Here is a 22,902-nt window from a genome sequence, read left to right on the forward strand (position 1 = left end):
AGTTCACATCTCAGCTAATAATGCCTGAATCCACGGCAGAATTTGTACTTATATTATAATGCATTTATCCACTTTAGAATTTTTATTTATATTAGTTTTTACACGGCTAATACATTTGCATACTCAATTGTAAAAATTGTAAACAAAAAGTTCACATCTCAGCTAATAATGAAATTTGTAAACAAAAAGTTCACAACTCAGCTAATAATGCATGTATCCACGGCATAAATTGTACTTATATTATTTTTTACATGGCTAATACATTTGCATACTCAAATGTAAATTTGTAAACAAAAAGTTCACAACTCAGCTATTAATGCACTTCAGAATTTGTAATTATATTAGTTTTTACAAGGTTAATACATTTGCATACTCAGGTATAAATTTGTAAACAAAAATTTCACAACTCAGCTAATAATGCCTGAATCCACTTCAGAATTAGTATTATATTAGTTTTTACACGGCTAATACATTTGCATACTCAATTGTAAATTTGTAAACAAAAAGTTCACAACTCAGCTAATAATGCCTGTATCCACTTCAGAATTAGTATTTATATTAGTTTTTACACGGCTAATACATTTGCATACTAAATTGTAAATTTGTAAACAAAAAGTTCACAACTCAGCTAATAATGCCTGTATCCACTTCAGAATTTGTATTTATATTAGTTTTTACAAGGCTAATACATTTGCATACTCAATAGTAAATTTGTAAACAAAAAGTGCACAACTCAGCTAATAATGCATGTATCCACTTCAGAATTTGTATTTATATTAGTTTTTACAAGGTTAATACATTTGCATACTCAATTGTAAATTTATAAACAAAAAGTTCACAACTCAGCTAATAATGCCTGTATCCACTTCAGAATTTGTATTTATATTAGTTTTTACAAGGCTAATACATTTTCATAATCAATAGTAAATTTATAAACAAAAAGTTCACAACTCAGCTAATAATGCCTGTATCCACTTCAGAATTAGTATTTACATTAGTTTTTATAGTTTTTACAAAGTTAATACATTTGCATACTCAATTGTAAATTTGTAAACAAAAAGTTCACAACTCAGCTAATAATGCCTGAATCCACTTCAGAATTTGTATTTATATTAGTTTTTACAAGGCTAATACATTTGCATACTCAATTGTAAATTTGTAAACAAAAAGTTCACAGCTCAGCTAATAATGCCTGTATCCACTTCAAAATTTGTATTTATATTAGTTTTTACACGGCTATTACATTTGCATGCTCAATTGTAAAATTGTAAACAAAAAGTTCACAACTCAGATAATAGTGCATATATCCATTTCAGAATTTGTAATTATTTTAGTTTTTACATGGCTAATACATTTGCATACTCAATTGTAAATTTGTAAACAAAAAGTTCACAACTCAACTAATAATTCATGTATCCACTTCAGAATTTGTATTTATATTAGTTTTTACACGGCTAATACATTTGCATGCTCAATTGTAAAATTGTAAACAAATAGTTCACAACTCAGATAATAGTGCATATATCCACTTCAGAATTTGTAATTATATTAGTTTTTACATGGCTAATACATTTGCATACTCAATTGTAAATTTGTAAACAAAAAGTTCACAACTCAGCTATTAATGCATGTATCCACTTCAGAATTTGTAATTATATTAGTTTTTAATAATGCCTGAATCCACTTCAGAATTTGTATTTATATTAGTTTTTACAAGGCTAATACATTTGCATACTCAATTGTAAATTTGTAAACAAAAAGTTCACAGCTCAGCTAATAATGCCTGTATCCACTTCAAAATTTGTATTTATATTAGTTTTTACACGGCTATTACATTTGCATGCTCAATTGTAAAATTGTAAACAAAAAGTTCACAACTCAGATAATAGTGCATATATCCATTTCAGAATTTGTAATTATTTTAGTTTTTACATGGCTAATACATTTGCATACTCAATTGTAAATTTGTAAACAAAAAGTTCACATCTCAGCTAATAATGCCTGAATCCACGGCAGAATTTGTACTTATATTATAATGCATATATCCACTTTAGAATTTGTATTTATATTAGTTTTTACACGGCTAATACATTTGCATACTCAATTGTAAAAATTGTAAACAAAAAGTTCACATCTCAGCTAATAATGAAATTTGTAAACAAAAAGTTCACAACTCAGCTAATAATGCATGTATCCACGGCATAAATTGTACTTATATTATTTTTTACATGGCTAATACATTTGCATACTCAAATGTAAATTTGTAAACAAAAAGTTCACAGCTCAGCTAATAATGCATGTATCCACGGCAGAATTTATATTTAAATTAGTTCTTACAATGCTAATACATTTGCATACTCAATTGTAAATTTGTAAACAAATAGTTCACAACTCAGATAATAGTGCATATATCCACTTCAGAATTTGTAATTATATTAGTTTTTACATGGCTAATACATTTGCATACTCAATTGTAAATTTGTAAACAAAAAGTGCACAACTCAGCTACTAATGCATGTATCCACTTCAGAATTTGTATTTATATTAGTTTTTACAAGGTTAATACATTTGCATACTCAATTGTAAATTTGTAAACAAAAAGTTCACAACTCAGCTAATAATGCCTGTATCCACTTCAGAATTTGTATTTATATTAGTTTTTACAAGGCTAATACATTTTCATAATCAATAGTAAATTTATAAACAAAAAGTTCACAACTCAGCTACTAATGCATGTATCCACTTCAGAATTTGTATTTATATTAGTTTTTACAAGGTTAATACATTTGCATACTCAATTGTAAATTTGTAAACAAAAAGTTCACAACTCAGCAAATAATGCCTGTATCCACTTCAAAATTTGTATTTATATTAGTTTTTACACGGCTATTACATTTGCATGCTCAATTGTAAAATTGTAAACAAAAAGTTCACAACTCAGATAATAGTGCATATATCCATTTCAGAATTTGTAATTATTTTAGTTTTTACATGGCTAATACATTTGCATACTCAATTGTAAATTTGTAAACAAAAAGTTCACATCTCAGCTAATAATGCCTGAATCCACGGCAGAATTTGTACTTATATTATAATGCATATATCCACTTCAGAATTTGTAATTATATTAGTTTTTACAAGGTTAATACATTTGCATACTCAGGTATAAATTTGTAAACAAAAATTTCACAACTCAGCTAATAATGCCTGAATCCACTTCAGAATTAGTATTATATTAGTTTTTACACGGCTAATACATTTGCATACTCAATTGTAAATTTGTAAACAAAAAGTGCACAACTCAGCTACTAATGCATGTATCCACTTCAGAATTTGTATTTATATTAGTTTTTACAAGGTTAATACATTTGCATACTCAATTGTAAATTTGTAAACAAAAAGTTCACAACTCAGCTAATAATGCCTGTATCCACTTCAGAATTTGTATTTATATTAGTTTTTACAAGGCTAATACATTTTCATAATCAATAGTAAATTTATAAACAAAAAGTTCACAACTCAGCTAATAATGCCTGTATCCACTTCAGAATTAGTATTTATATTAGTTTTTATAGTTTTTACAAAGTTAATACATTTGCATACTCAATTGTAAATTTGTAAACAAAAAGTTCACAACTCAGCTAATAATGCCTGTATCCACTTCAGAATTTGTATTTATATTAGTTTTTACAAGGCTAATACATTTGCATACTCAATTGTAAATTTGTAAACAAAAAGTTCACAACTCAGCTAATAATGCATGTATCCATGGTAGAATTTGTACTTATATTAGTTTTTACATGGCTAATACATTTGCATACTCAATTGTAAATTTGTAAACAAAAAGTTCACAGCTCAGCTAATAATGCATGTATCCACTTAAGAATTTGTGTTTATATTAGTTTTTACACGGCTATTACATTTGCATACTCAATTGTAAAAATTGTAAACAAAAAGTTCACATCTCAGCTAATAATGCCTGAATCCACGGCAGAATTTGTACTTATATTATAATGCATTTATCCACTTTAGAATTTGTATTTATATTAGTTTTTACACGGCTAATACATTTGCATACTCAATTGTAAAAATTGTAAACAAAAAGTTCACATCTCAGCTAATAATGAAATTTGTAAACAAAAAGTTCACAACTCAGCTAATAATGCATGTATCCACGGCATAAATTGTACTTATATTATTTTTTACATGGCTAATACATTTGCATACTCAAATGTAAATTTGTAAACAAAAAGTTCACAGCTCAGCTAATAATGCATGTATCCACTTAAGAATTTATATTTAAATTAGTTCTTACAATGCTAATACATTTGCATACTCAATTGTAAATTTGTAAACAAAAAGTTCACATCTCAGCTAATCATGCATGTATCCACTTTAGAATTTGTATTTATATTAGTTTTTACAAGGCTAATACATTTGCATATCAATTGTAAATTTGTAAACAAAAAGTTCACAACTCAGCTAATAATGCCTGTATCCACTTCAGAATTTGTATTTATATTAGTTTTTACAAGGTTAATACATTTGCATACTCAATTGTAAATTTATAAACAAAAAGTTCACAACTCAGCTATTAATGCATGTATCCACTTCAGAATTTTTATTTATATTAGTTTTTACAAGGTTAATACATTTGCATACTCAGGTATAAATTTGTAAACAAAAATTTCACAACTCAGCTAATAATGCCTGAATCCACTTCAGAATTAGTATTATATTAGTTTTTACACGGCTAATACATTTGCATACTCAATTGTAAATTTGTAAACAAAAAGTTCACATCTCAGCTAATAATGCCTGAATCCACGGCAGAATTTGTACTTATATTATAATGCATATATCCACTTTAGAATTTGTATTTATATTAGTTTTTACACGGCTAATACATTTGCATACTCAATTGTAAAAATTGTAAACAAAAAGTTCACATCTCAGCTAATAATGAAATTTGTAAACAAAAAGTTCACAACTCAGCTAATAATGCATGTATCCACGGCATAAATTGTACTTATATTATTTGTTACATGGCTAATACATTTGCATACTTAATTGTAAATCTGTAGACAAAAAGTTCACAGCTCAGCTAATAATACATGTATCCACTTCAGAATTTGTATTTATATTCGTTTTTACACGGCTAATACATTTGCATACTCAATTGTAAATTTGTAATCAAAAAGTTCACAACTCCGCTAATAATGCATGTATCCACGGCAGAATTTGTATTTATATTAGTTTTTACAAGGCTAATACATTTGCATACTCAATTATAAATTTGTAAACAAAAAGTTCACAACTCAGCTAATAATGCCTGTATCCACTTCAGAAATTGTATTTATATTAGTTTTTACATGGCTAATACATTTGCATACTCAATTGTAAATTTGTAAACAAAAAGTTCACATCTCAGCTAATAATGCCTGAATCCACGGCAGAATTTGTACTTATATTATAATGCATATATCCACTTTAGAATTTGTATTTATATTAGTTTTTACACGGCTAATACATTTGCATACTCAATTGTAAAAATTGTAAACAAAAAGTTCACATCTCAGCTAATAATGAAATTTGTAAACAAAAAGTTCACAACTCAGCTAATAATGCATGTATCCACGGCATAAATTGTACTTATATTATTTTTTACATGGCTAATACATTTGCATACTCAAATGTAAATTTGTAAACAAAAAGTTCACAGCTCAGCTAATAATGCATGTATCCACGGCAGAATTTATATTTAAATTAGTTCTTACAATGCTAATACATTTGCATACTCAATTGTAAATTTGTAAACAAAAAGTTCACATCTCAGCTAATCATGCATGTATCCACTTTAGAATTTGTATTTATATTAGTTTTTACAAGGCTAATACATTTGCATATCAATTGTAAATTTGTAAACATGCTAATAATGCATGTATCCACGGCAGAATTTATATTTAAATTAGTTCTTACAATGCTAATACATTTGCATACTCAATTGTAAATTTGTAAACAAAAAGTTCACATCTCAGCTAATCATGCATGTATCCACTTTAGAATTTGTATTTATATTAGTTTTTACAAGGCTAATACATTTGCATATCAATTGTAAATTTGTAAACAAAAAGTTCACAACTCAGCTAATAATGCCTGTATCCACTTCAGATTTAGTATTTATATTAGTTTTTACACGGCTAATACATTTGCATACTCAATTGTAAATTTGTAAACAAAAAGTTCACAGCGCAGCTAATAATGCCTGTATCCACTTCAGAATTTGTACTTATATTAGTTTTTACACGGCTTATACATTTGCATACTCAATTGTAAATTTGTAAACAAAAAGTTCACAACTCAGCTAATAATGCCTGTATCCACTTCAGAATTTGTATTTATATTAGTTTTTACAAGGTTAATACATTTGCATACTCAATTGTAAATTTATAAACAAAAAGTTCACAACTCAGCTATTAATGCATGTATCCACTTCAGAATTTGTATTTATATTAGTTTTTACAAGGTTAATACATTTGCATACTCAGGTATAAATTTGTAAACAAAAATTTCACAACTCAGCTAATAATGCCTGAATCCACTTCAGAATTAGTATTATATTAGTTTTTACGCGGCTAATACATTTGCATACTCAATTGTAAATTTGTAAACAAAAAGTTCACATCTCAGCTAATAATGCCTGAATCCACGGCAGAATTTGTACTTATATTATAATGCATATATCCACTTTAGAATTTGTATTTATATTAGTTTTTACACGGCTAATACATTTGCATACTCAATTGTAAAAATTGTAAACAAAAAGTTCACATCTCAGCTAATAATGAAATTTGTAAACAAAAAGTTCACAACTCAGCTAATAATGCATGTATCCACGGCATAAATTGTACTTATATTATTTGTTACATGGCTAATACATTTGCATACTTAATTGTAAATCTGTAGACAAAAAGTTCACAGCTCAGCTAATAATACATGTATCCACTTCAGAATTTGTATTTATATTCGTTTTTACACGGCTAATACATTTGCATACTCAATTGTAAATTTGTAATCAAAAAGTTCACAACTCCGCTAATAATGCCTGTATCCACTTCAGAAATTGTATTTATATTAGTTTTTACATGGCTAATACATTTGCATACTCAATTGTAAATTTGTAAACAAAAAGTTCACATCTCAGCTAATAATGAAATTTGTAAACAAAAAGTTCACAACTCAGCTAATAATGCATGTATCCACGGCAGAATTTGTACTTATATTAGTTTTTACAAGGCGAATACATTTGCATACTCAATTGTAAATTTGTATACAAAAAGTTCACAACTCAGCTAATAATGCATGTATCCACGGCATAAATTGTACTTATATTATTTGTTACATGGCTAATACATTTGCATACTTAATTGTAAATCTGTAGACAAAAAGTTCACAGCTCAGCTAATAATACATGTATCCACTTCAGAATTTGTATTTATATTCGTTTTTACACGGCTAATACATTTGCATACTCAATTGTAAATTTGTAATCAAAAAGTTCACAACTCCGCTAATAATGCATGTATCCACGGCAGAATTTGTATTTATATTAGTTTTTACAAGGCTAATACATTTGCATACTCAATTGTAAATTTGTAAACAAAAAGTTCACAACTCAGCTAATAATGCCTGTATCCACTTCAGAAATTGTATTTATATTAGTTTTTACATGGCTAATACATTTGCATACTCAATTGTAAATTTGTAAACAAAAAGTTCACATCTCAGCTAATAATGAAATTTGTAAACAAAAAGTTCACAACTCAGCTAATAATGCATGTATCCACGGCAGAATTTGTATTTATATTAGTTTTTACAAGGCTAATACATTTGCATACTCAAATGTAAATTTGTAAACAAAAAGTTCACAGCTCAGCTAATAATGCATGTATCCACGGCAGAATTTATATTTAAATTAGTTCTTACAATGCTAATACATTTGCATACTCAATTGTAAATTTGTAAACAAAAAGTTCACATCTCAGCTAATCATGCATGTATCCACTTTAGAATTTGTATTTATATTAGTTTTTACAAGGCTAATACATTTGCATATCAATTGTAAATTTGTAAACAAAAAGTTCACAACTCAGCTAATAATGCCTGTATCCACTTCAGATTTAGTATTTATATTAGTTTTTACACGGCTAATACATTTGCATACTCAATTGTAAATTTGTAAACAAAAAGTTCACAGCGCAGCTAATAATGCCTGTATCCACTTCAGAATTTGTACTTATATTAGTTTTTACACGGCTTATACATTTGCATACTCAATTGTAAATTTGTAAACAAAAAGTTCACAACTCAGCTAATAATGCCTGTATCCACTTCAGAATTTGTATTTATATTAGTTTTTACAAGGTTAATACATTTGCATACTCAATTGTAAATTTATAAACAAAAAGTTCACAACTCAGCTATTAATGCATGTATCCACTTCAGAATTGTTATTTATATTAGTTTTTACAAGGTTAATACATTTGCATACTCAGGTATAAATTTGTAAACAAAAATTTCACAACTCAGCTAATAATGCCTGAATCCACTTCAGAATTAGTATTATATTAGTTTTTACACGGCTAATACATTTGCATACTCAATTGTAAATTTGTAAACAAAAAGTTCACATCTCAGCTAATAATGCCTGAATCCACGGCAGAATTTGTACTTATATTATAATGCATATATCCACTTTAGAATTTGTATTTATATTAGTTTTTACACGGCTAATACATTTGCATACTCAATTGTAAAAATTGTAAACAAAAAGTTCACATCTCAGCTAATAATGAAATTTGTAAACAAAAAGTTCACAACTCAGCTAATAATGCATGTATCCACGGCATAAATTGTACTTATATTATTTGTTACATGGCTAATACATTTGCATACTTAATTGTAAATCTGTAGACAAAAAGTTCACAGCTCAGCTAATAATACATGTATCCACTTCAGAATTTGTATTTATATTCGTTTTTACACGGCTAATACATTTGCATACTCAATTGTAAATTTGTAATCAAAAAGTTCACAACTCCGCTAATAATGCATGTATCCACGGCAGAATTTGTATTTATATTAGTTTTTACAAGGCTAATACATTTGCATACTCAATTATAAATTTGTAAACAAAAAGTTCACAACTCAGCTAATAATGCCTGTATCCACTTCAGAAATTGTATTTATATTAGTTTTTACATGGCTAATACATTTGCATACTCAATTGTAAATTTGTAAACAAAAAGTTCACATCTCAGCTAATAATGAAATTTGTAAACAAAAAGTTCACAACTCAGCTAATAATGCATGTATCCACGGCAGAATTTGTACTTATATTAGTTTTTACAAGGCGAATACATTTGCATACTCAATTGTAAATTTGTATACAAAAAGTTCACAACTCAGCTAATAATGCCTGTATCCACTTCAGAATTTGTATTTATATTAGTTTTTACAAGGCTAATACATTTGCATACTCAATTGTAAAATTGTAAACAAAAAGTTCACAACTCAGCTAATAATGCCTGTATCCACGGCAGAATTTGTATTTATATTAGTTTTTACAAGGCTAATACATTTGCATACTTAATTGTAAATTTGTAAACAAAAAGTTCACAACTCAGCTAATAATGCCTGTATCCACTTCAGAATTTGAATTTATATTAGTTTTTACAAGGCTAATACATTTGCATACTCAATTGTAAATTTGTAAACAAAAAGTTCACAACTCAGCTAATAATGCCTGTATCCACTTCAGAATTTGTATTTATATTAGTTTGTACAAGGCTAATACATTTGCATACTCAATTGTAAATTTGTAAACAAAAAGTTTACAACTCTGCTAATATTGCCTGTATCCACTTCAGAATTTGTATTTATATTAGTTTTTACATGGCTAATACATTTGCATACTCAATTGTAAATTTGTAAACAAAAAGTTCACAACTCCGCTAATAATGCATGTATCCATGGCAGAATTTGTACTTATATTAGTTTTTAGAAGGCTAATACATTTGCATACTCAATTGTAAATTTGAAAACAAAAAGTTCACAACTCAGCTAATAATGCATGAATCCACTTCAGATTTTGTATTTATATTAATTTTTACACGGCTAATACATTTGCATACTCAATTGTAAATTTATAAACAAAAAGTTCACATCTCAGCTAATAATGCATGTATCCACGGCAGAATTTATATTTAAATTAGTTCTTACAATGCTAATACATTTGCATACTCAATTGTAAATTTGTAAACAAAAAGTTCACAACTCCGCAAATAATGCATGTATCCACGGCAGAATTTATACTTATATTAGTTTTTAGAAGGCTAATACATTTGCATACTCAAATGTAAATTTGTAAACAAAAAGTTCACAACTCAGCTAATAATGCATGTATCCACGGCAGAATTTATATTTATATTAGTTTTTACACGTCTAATACCTTTGCATACTCATTTGTAAATTTTTAAACAAAAAGTTCACAACTCCACTAATAATGCATGTATCCAACCAGAATTTGTACTTATATTAGTTTTTAGAAGGCTAATACATTTGCATACTCAATTGTAAATTTGTAAACAAAAAGTTCACAACTCCGCTAATAATGCATGTATCCACGGCAGAATTTGTACTTATATTAGTTTTTAGAAGGCTAATTTATTTGCATACTCAATTGTAAATTTGTAAACAAAAAGTTCACAACTCCACTAATAATGCATGTATCCAACCAGAATATGTATTTATATTAGTTTTTAGAAGGCTAATACATTTGCATACTCAATTGTAAATTTGTAAACAAAAAGTTCACAACTCAGATAATAATGCATATATCCACTTCAGAATTTGTATTTATAATAGTTTTTACACGGCTAATACATTTGCATACTCAATTGTAAATTTGAAAACAAAAAGTTCACAGCTCAGCTAATAATGTCTGTATCCACTTCAGAATTTGTATTTATAATAGTTTTTACACGGCTAATACATTTGCATACTCAATTGTAAATCTGTAGACAAAAGTTCACAGCTCAGCTAATAATACATGTATCCACTTCAGAATTTGTATTTATATTCGTTTTTACACGGCTAATACATTTGCATACTCAATTGTAAATTTGTAATCAAAAAGTTCACAACTCCGCTAATAATGCATGTATCCACGGCAGAATTTGTATTTATATTAGTTTTTACAAGGCTAATACATTTGCATACTCAATTGTAAATTTGTAAACAAAAAGTTCACAACTCAGCTAATAATGCCTGTATCCACTTCAGAAATTGTATTTATATTAGTTTTTACATGGCTAATACATTTGCATACTCAATTGTTAATTTGTAAACAAAAAGTTCACATCTCAGATAATAATGAAATTTGTAAACAAAAAGTTCACAACTCAGCTAATAATGCATGTATCCACGGCAGAATTTGTACTTATATTAGTTTTTACAAGGCTAATACATTTGCATACTCAATTGTAAATTTGTATACAAAAAGTTCACAACTCAGCTAAAAATGCCTGTATCCACTTCAGAATTTGTATTTATATTAGTTTTTACAAGGCTAATACATTTGCATACTCAATTGTAAATTTGTAAACAAAAAGTTCACAACTCAGCTAATAATGCCTGTATCCACGGCAGAATTTGTATTTATATTAGTTTTTACAAGGCTAATACATTTGCATACTTAATTGTAAATTTGTAAACAAAAAGTACACAACTCAGCTAATAATGCCTGTATCCACTTCAGAATTTCTATTTATATTAGTTTTTACAAGGCTAATACATTTGCATACTCAATTGTAAATTTGTTGTTGGCAAAAACCACCCTCCTTTTTAACAACACATATGCACTTATAGTTTATAATTATATTTAATGAGTCTTTTCTTTCATTTGGCACAGCACATCTACTATTCACAAAGGTTGTTTTACGCGAACTAAACTAAATACATTTCAATGTGTCCCTTTTATAGTTGATCTTCGCAACACTTAATTCTAGGTATTTGAGGATCTCCGCAACATTTAATTCTAGGTATCCGAGGATCTCCGCAACATTTAATTCTAAGTATTTGATGTTGCTTTTGTCTTGCAGCCAAACAATGTTGCAGACTTATGTTGGTTGCATTTAATACACCTCCTCAAAAACAACATTAAATAAACTAAAAAAAAACAATTCAGTACAAAAAAAAACTTATAAGACATGCTGTGCCTTCTGGGGTGCATACAATATCTTGGTTCAACATTTGTTGCATGGATTGGGGAAAACCCAGAAAAACCCAATCAAACCAAGCAAATATATATGTAGATAAATTAAAATAAATTTAAGTTCAAAAATTTAATAAAAAAAAAAAAAAAACGCAAAATAAGAAGATATTTCATAGTAGATAGGAGTGTTCATCCTTTTTGGTTTAGGTTTGTTGTTCATCGTCATCAGTAAGACCCATTCTGCTTCTTAGCTTGAGGAATCTGGCTGCAGGTAAAGTTTTTGTAAGAATATCAGCTAGTTGGTTGTCTGTGGAAATATACTCAAGAACAATTAGCTTATTTTCAATCTGTTCCCGAGAAAAATGGTATTTAATATCAATATGCTTTGATCGTTTGTGACATGAGGGGTTGTTTGCAATGCTAATGCATCCCTGATTATCTTCGTAAAGTTTTATCGCTTCATTAATTTCAAATTTAATACTTTTCATTAAAGACTTAATCCACAAAGATTCTCTAACTGCTTCGAATAGAGCCATGTACTCGGCTTCAGTTGATGAGGCAGCCACCGAGTTCTGCTTCTTAGTATTCCATGAAATAACATATGATTCAAATAATTTAAATATGTAACCGGTTGTACTTTTTCTATCGCACTCACTACCCGCCCAGTCAGAATCAACATATCCTGTAATAATATTTTTGAAATTAGAGTTCTTAACAAAAGTTAATTTAAGATCAGCTGTTCCTTTCAAATACCTAAGAACTCTTTTTAAACATGTCCATAATTCAATATTATTATTATTAGTATATCTACTTAATATACTAATTGATGCACACAAATCCGGTCTTGTACACAACATTACATACATCAAGCAGCCTATTAAATTTCGACATGGTGCATCATAACTTTCTTTTGAGCTTAAGGCCGCAAAATTTATTTTACTTGGTAGTGGAGTGCTTACTGGATTACATTCTTCCATGTTAAATTTCTTTAAAATATTTTTAATATAAGGCGTCTGGCTGAGCTCGAACTTGTTTGATTTTCTTTCTATTTTTATTCCTATAAAATAACGAATTTCAAGTAAGTCAGTCATTCTAAATTTTGTCATGAGATATGATTTTAGTTTAGTCATGGTGTCAATGTTTTCAGTAGCTATTACTAAATCATCAACATATAAGAGCAGGTATATATTTTTAGAGATACATCCTTTATCTAATATATAGATACAACGATCCACAGCGGAGTTTTCAAAACCAATTTCTTTTAAAACATTCTCAAATACCTCAAACCAGCATCTTGCAGCTTGTTTAAGGCCATATAAAGCTTTGTTCAATTTACAGACTTTATCATTTTCGAAAGGTAGTCCTTGAGGAATTTTCATATATATATCTTCTTTAAGCAGGCCATTCAAGAATGCTGTTTTCACATCCATATGGTGAACCTTTAAGTCAAATTGGTTTGAAAGTGATAGAATAAATCTAAAACTGGAAATTCTCGCTACAGGTGCGAATGTTTCATCGTAATCAATCAAATGCTGTTGTGTGAAGCCTCTTGCTACTAGTCTTGCTTTGTATCTAATATTCTCACCAAGTTCGTTATGTTTAATGGTAAAAACCCATTTACAGTCTACAATGTTTTTATCCTTTGGCTTTTCAACAATACTCCATGTGTTATTATAAGTATGAGAATCTAACTCTTCACGAATTGCTTTTTCCCACTCCACTCTATCACTTCTGTTATTTATATCTTCAAAGGAGTTTGGAGTATCATTCGCACAAGCATGTGCATTCATTAAACAATTATTGAGAAATCTATAAGATGTTTGTGGTTTACCTTTCAATCTCTCACTTCGCCTTATTTCAGTTTCTTTTTCTTTCTGGGGTGAATCAGGCAATTGGTGCTCAACACTTATAGCCTCTTCTTCTAGAGATGTTTCACAACTAGGCTGTATATCTAAAATTTGCATTTTAGATTTTTCCTCCGTACTTTCATTCCGGAAATTTTCTTCTGCACTTTCCTTACTTTTATTTAGGATACATTGTTGATCACTTTCCATGTGTTTACTCACATCTATACCATCCTCCATTTCTTTGAGGATATCAAGCTGATCACTTTCAGTGCACTCTTCCACAAAATTAAAATTTTGTTCCACAGTCCTAGAATTTTTCATATTTGTCTCATCGACAATTACATCTCTTGCCACAATAAATTTTCTAGACTCAACATCCCAAATTTTTAACCCATTCTGTTCATACCCAACGTGTATACCCTTTTTTGATTTTTCATCAAACTTTCGTTTTCGGATTTTGTTGTGTATGTATACCGTTGCACCAAATACCTTCAGGTATTTTAGACATGGCTTTCTTTCATGCCATAATTCATAGGGAGTCTTTGTTATGTCTTTCAATGCTTTGCTTGAGCTTCTGTTAATTAAATAAGTTGCTGTTAAGACAGCTTCACCCCAGAAACTTTTACTTAAATTTGCGCCATGTATCATGGATCTAGCCTTTTCTGTTAAAGTCCTTATCATACGTTCAGATACCCCGTTCAATTGGGGTGTATGTGGCACTGTAAGATGATAAGTAATTCCTCTCTCCACACAGTATTCTCTCATTTCGTTTGACAAATATTCCCGCCCATTGTCTATATACAAATTGACAACCTTCAAATTGAAATGGGCTTCACTTTTCGAAATGAAGTCTTTGAAAACGGAAAATACTTCGGATTTATATTTTATTAAATAGGTAACACAATAGTGTGTAAACTGATCGACAAAAACAACGAAATAATTTTTCCCATCGATAGTAGGAGGGCTAATAGGGCCACAAACATCAGAATGCACAATATATAATGGTCTTTTAATGTAACTTTTATCTTTGAATTTTTCAAATGGCAATCTTGATTGTTTGCCTTTAACACATGCTTCACATATATCTTCATTTGGATGGACATTCTTTAACACTTCAGTATCTTCAAACATATTATATCGTATGAGTTCTAAAAATTTTCCCTTGCTAACGTGTCCTAACCTCTCATGCCACAACTGATACTGTTTAAAATGATTATTGTTTAATGTATGTGCTTTATAACATATTTTAAATTCCATAGTTGGCACATTGTACTTACAGGAGTTTTTAATAATTATGTTACCGTTCTTTGTAACCGTGACACCTCCTGCGTTGAATTCAATAACCATTCCAGCCTCTTGCATTCTTTTAACAGAGATTAAATTATGTGGAATATCTTTGCAATAAAGTACGTCTTCCAAAGTAATGTTTTTCTGGAACTCATTTTTAAGTTTCATTATGCCTTTTGCCGTAGCATAAATAAATTCACCACACTTTGCCACTGATATTTCAATTGGTGTTTTTAAACTTATGTAGTCAGCAAACAGTTCTTTATCATTTATCATATGGTCTGACGCGCCCGAGTCCAAAACAAATGAAACATCACTTTTGTTTTTAATTATAGCACGATTCAACATAAATGCGAAACCTTTTTCAACTGTGGCCACTTGAGCCTGTTTTCCACTTTCGTTTTCTTTATTGTTTTTATTTAGCCTTTTAAAATGGTAACAATCCTTTTTAAAGTGTCCTTTTTTACCGCAATGATGGCATGTATATTTTGATTTAAAATTATTTTTGTTTGGTTTGAATTTTGATTTATTTTTGAAATTATTAAATTTTGTTTGTTCCTTTTTATTATAATTTCCCACAGCTTGCAATGATTTAAGACTTGTGTCTTTACTTATACCTTTAAGTTTTATTTCCTGATCTAGCAAACGTGTCTTTACAAATGCCAAAGTTATTTTTGCTTCTGATAGAGTCTCTATAGCTGTTATCACCCCATCGTAGGCGGCTGGCATTGTCAATAGAAGATGTGACACTTTGTCCATCTCATCCATCTCTGCCCCTGATGCTACTAACTCACTAATTAACTCGTCAAAAGTAACAAAATGATTTGCAAGTGTGACCTCTCCTTTTAATTTTAATGACAGTAATTGCTTTCTGATAGAAAGCTGAGATGCCAGACTCTTTCGCTCATAAATGGCGTCCAGATTGGTAAAAATCGTTTTTGCTGAGCTTTCATCATTTGCGAACCCAAGAAATGAATCACTTAGGAACTCAATGATTATACTTTTAGCAGTATTTTCTGCTTTCTTCCACTCATCAGTCATTTTTTCAGGAGGATCTTTATCAATTACTTTTAAAGAATCGTTTTCGGATAAAAGAGCCCTTACTCTGAATTTCCAAACGGAATACCTATCGCCGTCAAACGGCTTTATATTTCTCTTTGACTTTTCCATTTTCCAGAATTGACAAAATTAAAAGGAATTAGAAACCTCTGAACTTAGTTCGAAAAAAAATTTTTCTTGTGAAAAGTTACCCTCAAATTTATCTTTAAAAAAATGTCTTTCCAAAATTCTTAAGAAAAATTTCGCATCAGATTGGTCCCGTATTTCTGGTTAAACGCTGCTGTCTGTTTCTCAGAATCCTTTACATAAAGCCTATTTCACAATATGTCTTAATAGTTGAAATCACTAGTACATACATATGTACATATATTTCATAATTTGAATTTTAATTATTAATACTTCATCAAAATCAAATTGAAATTATTTCACTATTAACTTTGTTTGATTTTTCTTATATTTCGCTTTTCAATATTTTATTTAATACTTTGTTTTAAGCACTTTACTTAGTCACACAATAAGGTTTAAATTTTCATTCTTTTTTTTTTTTTTTTTTTTTAGGTTTATGAATTTGTTTAAACAATTTGTTTTAACCAATTTAAATTGCAGAGGGAGCTGGTCCCCATAACCTGTTGGCAAAAACCACCCTCCTTATTAACAACACATATGCACTTATGGTTTATAATTATATTTAATGAGTCTTTTCTTTCATTTGGCACAGCACATCTACTATTCACAAAGGTTGTTTTACGCGAACTAAACTAAATACATTTCAATGTGTCCCTTTTATAGTTGATCTTCGCAACACTTAATTCTAGGTATTTGAGGATCTCCGCAACATTTAATTCTAGGTATCCGGGGATCTCCGCAACATTTAATTCTAAGTATTTGATGTTGCTTTTGTCTTGCAGCCAAACAATGTTGCAGACTTATGTTGGTTGCATTTAATATTTGTAAACAAAAAGTTTACAACTCAGCTAATATTGCCTGTATCCACTTCAGAATTTGTATTTATATTAGTTTTTACATGGCTAATACATTTGCATACTCAATTGTAAATTTGTAAACAAAAAATTTACAACTCCGCTAATAATGCATGTATCCATGGCAGAATTTGTACTTATATTAGTTTTTAGAAGGCTAATACATTTGCATACTCAATTGTAAATTTGAAAACAAAAAGTTCACAACTCAGCTAATAATGCATGAATCCACTTCAGATTTTGTATTTATATTAATTTTTACACGGCTAATACATTTGCATACTCAATTGTAAATTTATAAACAAAAAGTTCACATCTCAGCTAATAATGCATGTATCCACGGCAGAATTTATATTTAAATTAGTTCTTACAATGCTAATACATTTGCATACTCAATTGTAAATTTGTAAACAAAAAGTTCACAACTCCGCAAATAATGCATGTATCCACGGCAGAATTTATACTTATATTAGTTTTTAGAAGGCTAATACATTTGCATACTCAAATGTAAATTTGTAAACAAAAAGTTCACAACTCAGCTAATAATGCATGTATCCACGGCAGAATTTGTACTTATAGTAGTTTTTACACGGCTTATACATTTGCATACTCAATTGTAAATTTGTAAACAAAAAGTTCACAACTCAGCTAATAATGCCTGAATCCACTTCAGAATTTATATTTATATTAGTTTTTACACGTCTTATACATTTGCATACTCAATTGTAAATTTTTAAACAAAAAGTTCACAACTCCACTAATAATGCATGTATCCAACCAGAATTTGTACTTATATTAGTTTTTAGATGGCTAATACATTTGCATACTCAATTGTAAATTTGTAAACAAAAAGTTCACAACTCCGCTAATAATGCATGTATCCACGGCAGAATTTGTACTTATATTAGTTTTTAGAAGGCTAATACATTTGCATACTCAATTGTAAATTTGTAAACAAAAAGTTCACAACTCCACTAATAATGCATGTATCCAACCAGAATTTGTACTTATATTAGTTTTTACACGGCTAATACATTTGCATACTCAATTGTAAATTTGAAAACAAAAAGTTCACAGCTCAGCTAATAATGTCTGTATCCACTTCAGAATTTGTATTTATAATAGTTTTTACACGGCTAATACATTTGCATACTCAATTGTAAATTTGTAAACAAAAAGTTCACATCTCAGCTAATAATGAAATTTGTAAACAAAAAGTTCACAACTCAGCTAATAATGCCTGTATCCACTTCAGAATTTGTACTTATATTATTTTTTACATGGCTAATACATTTGCATACTCAATTGTAAATTTGTAAACAAAAAGTTCACAACCAAGCTAATAATGCATGTATCCACTTAAGAATGTGTATAGTTCTTAAACGGCTAATACTTTTGCATACTCAATTGTAAATTTGTAAGCAAATAGTTCACAACTCCGCTAATAATGCATGTATCCACGGCAGAATTTGTATTTATATTAGTTTTTACAAGGCTAATACATTTGCATACTCAATTGTAAATTTGTAAACAAAAAGTTCACAGCTCAGATAAAATTGCATATATCCACTTCAGAATTTGTATTTATATTCGTTTTTGCACGGCTAATACATTTGCATACTCAATTGTAAATTTGTAAACAAAAAGTCCACAGCTCAGCTAATAATGCCTGTATCGACTTCCGAATTTGTATTTATATAAGTTTTTACACGGCTAATACATTTGCATACTCAATTGTAAATTTGTAAACAAAAAGTTCACAACTCCGAAAATAATGCATGTATCCACGGCAGAATTTGTACTTATATTAGTTTTTAGAAGGCTAATACATTTGCATACTCAATTGTAAATTTGTAAACAAAAAGTTCACAACTCCGCTAATAATGCATGTATCCACGGCAGAATTTGTACTTATATTAGTTTTTAGAAGGCTAATTTATTTGCATACTCAATTGTAAATTTGTAAACAAAAAGTTCACAACTCCGCTAATAATGCATGTATCCACGGCAGAATTTGTACTTATATTAGTTTTTAGAAGGCTAATTTATTTGCATACTCAATTGTAAATTTGTAAACAAAAAGTTCACAACTCCGCTAATAATGCATGTATCCACGGCAGAATTTGTACTTATATTAGTTTTTAGAAGGCTAATTTATTTGCATACTCAATTGTAAATTTGTAAACAAAAAGTTCACAACTCAGCTAATAATGCATGTATCCACGGCAGAATTTATATTTAAATTAGTTCTTACAATGCTAATACATTTGCATACTCAATTGTAAATTTGTAAACAAAAAGTTCACAACTGCGAAAATAATGCATGTATCCACGGCAGAATTTGTACTTATATTAGTTTTTAGAAGGCTAATACATTTGCATACTCATTTGTAAATTTGTAAACAAAAAGTTCACAACTCCGCTAATAATGCATGTATCCACGGCAGAATTTGTACTTATATTAGTTTTTAGAAGGCTATTACATTTGCATACTCAATTGTAAATTTGTAAACAAAAAGTTCACAACTCCGCTAATAATGCATGTATCCACGGCAGAATTTGTACTTATATTAGTTTTTAGAAGGCTAATACATTTGCATACTCAATTGTAAATTTGTAAACAAAAAGTTCACAACTCCACTAATAATGCATGTATCCAACCAGAATTTGTACTTATATTAGTTTTTACACGGCTAATACATTTGCATACTCAATTGTAAATTTGAAAACAAAAAGTTCACAGCTCAGCTAATAATGTCTGTATCCACTTCAGAATTTGTATTTATAATAGTTTTTACACGGCTAATACATTTGCATACTCAATTGTAAATTTGTAAACAAAAAGTTCACATCTCAGCTAATAATGAAATTTGTAAACAAAAAGTTCACAACTCAGCTAATAATGCCTGTATCCACTTCAGAATTTGTACTTATATTATTTTTTACATGGCTAATACATTTGCATACTCAATTGTAAATTTGTAAACAAAAAGTTCACAACCAAGCTAATAATGCATGTATCCACTTAAGAATGTGTATAGTTCTTACACGGCTAATACTTTTGCATACTCAATTGTAAATTTGTAAGCAAATAGTTCACAACTCCGCTAATAATGCATGTATCCACGGCAGAATTTGTATTTATATTAGTTTTTACAAGGCTAATACATTTGCATACTCAATTGTAAATTTGTAAACAAAAAGTTCACAGCTCAGATAAAATTGCATATATCCACTTCAGAATTTGTATTTATATTCGTTTTTGCACGGCTAATACATTTGCATACTCAATTGTAAATTTGTAAACAAAAAGTCCACAGCTCAGCTAATAATGCCTGTATCGACTTCCGAATTTGTATTTATATAAGTTTTTACACGGCTAATACATTTGCATACTCAATTGTAAATTTGTAAACAAAAAGTTCACAACTCCGAAAATAATGCATGTATCCACGGCAGAATTTGTACTTATATTAGTTTTTAGAAGGCTAATACATTTGCATACTCAATTGTAAATTTGTAAACAAAAAGTTCACAACTCCGCTAATAATGCATGTATCCACGGCAGAATTTGTACTTATATTAGTTTTTAGAAGGCTAATTTATTTGCATACTCAATTGTAAATTTGTAAACAAAAAGTTCACAACTCCGCTAATAATGCATGTATCCACGGCAGAATTTGTACTTATATTAGTTTTTAGAAGGCTAATTTATTTGCATACTCAATTGTAAATTTGTAAACAAAAAGTTCACAACTCCGCTAATAATGCATGTATCCACGGCAGAATTTGTACTTATATTAGTTTTTAGAAGGCTAATTTAATTGCATACTCAATTGTAAATTTGTAAACAAAAAGTTCACAACTCAGCTAATAATGCATGTATCCACGGCAGAATTTATATTTAAATTAGTTCTTACAATGCTAATACATTTGCATACTCAATTGTAAATTTGTAAACAAAAAGTTCACAACTGCGAAAATAATGCATGTATCCACGGCAGAATTTGTACTTATATTAGTTTTTAGAAGGCTAATACATTTGCATACTCATTTGTAAATTTGTAAACAAAAAGTTCACAACTCCGCTAATAATGCATGTATCCACGGCAGAATTTGTACTTATATTAGTTTTTAGAAGGCTATTACATTTGCATACTCAATTGTAAATTTGTAAACAAAAAGTTCACAACTCCGCTAATAATGCATGTATCCACGGCAGAATTTGTACTTATATTAGTTTTTAGAAGGCTAATTTATTTGCATACTCAATTGTAAATTTGTAAACAAAAAGTTCACAACTCCACTAATAATGCATGTATCCAACCAGAATTTGTACTTATTTTAGTTTTTACACGTCTAATACATTTGCATACTCAATTGTAAATTTGTAAACAAAAAGTTCACAACTCAGCTAATAATGCCTGTATCCACTTCAGAATTTGTATTTATATTAGTTTTTACATGGCTAATACATTTGCATACTCAATTGTAAATTTGTAAACAAAAAGTTCACAACTCCGCTAATAATGCATGTATCCACGGCAGAATTTGTACTTATATTAGTTTTTAGAAGGCTAATACATTTGCATACTCAATTGTAAATTTGTAAACAAAAAGTTCACAACTCAGATAATAATGCATATATCCACTTCAGAATTTGTATTTATAATAGTTTTTACACGGCTAATACATTTGCATACTCAATTGTAAATTTGTAAACAAAAAGTTCACAGCTCAGCTAATAATGTCTGTATCCACTTCAGAATTTGTATTTATAATAGTTTTTACACAGCTAATACATTTGCATACTCAATTGTAAATTTGTAAACAAAAAGTTCACATCTCAGCTAATAATGAAATTTGTAAACAAAAAGTTCACAACTCAGCTAATAATGCACGTATCCACGGCATAAATTGTACTTATATTATTTTTTACATGGCTAATACATTTGCATACTCAATTGTAAATCTGTAGACAAAAAGTTCACAGCTCAGCTAATAATACATGTATCCACTTCAGAATTTGTATTTATATTCGTTTTTACACGGCTAATACATTTCCATACTCAATTGTAAATTTGTAAACAAAAAGTTCACAACTCAGCTAATAATGCATGTATCCACTTAAGAATGTGTATAGTTTTTACACGGCTAATACATTTGCATACTCAATTGTAAATTTGTAAACAAAAAGTTCACAACTCCGCTAATAATGCATGTATCCACGGCGGAATTTGTATTTATATTAGTTTTTACAAGGCTAATACATTTGCATACTCAATTGTAAATTTGTAAACAAAAAGTTCACAACTCAGCTAATAATGCCTGTATCCACTTCAGAATTTGTATTTATATTAGTTTTTACATGGCTAATACATTTGCATACTCAATTGTAAATTTGTAAACAAAAAGTTCACATCTCAGCTAATAATGAAATTTGTAAACAAAAAGT

General features: G+C 29.0%; 1 long non-coding RNA gene across 1 annotated transcript; it reads right to left on the reverse strand.

Moving 5' to 3' along the window:
- Positions 1-11,922: 11,922 nt before the first annotated feature.
- LOC138929561 (uncharacterized) lies at positions 11,923-16,316 on the reverse strand. Its single transcript, XR_011445817.1, has 2 exons — positions 15,399-16,316; positions 11,923-12,539 (listed from the first exon to the last, which is right to left on the reverse strand). It is a non-coding gene; the product is annotated as an uncharacterized lncRNA (long non-coding RNA).
- Between the last annotated feature and the right edge of the window lie 6,586 nt (positions 16,317-22,902).

The sequence above is a fragment of the Drosophila kikkawai genome, unplaced genomic scaffold (assembly GCF_030179895.1).
Source record: "Drosophila kikkawai strain 14028-0561.14 unplaced genomic scaffold, DkikHiC1v2 scaffold_326, whole genome shotgun sequence".
NCBI lineage: Eukaryota > Metazoa > Arthropoda > Insecta > Diptera > Drosophilidae > Drosophila > Drosophila kikkawai.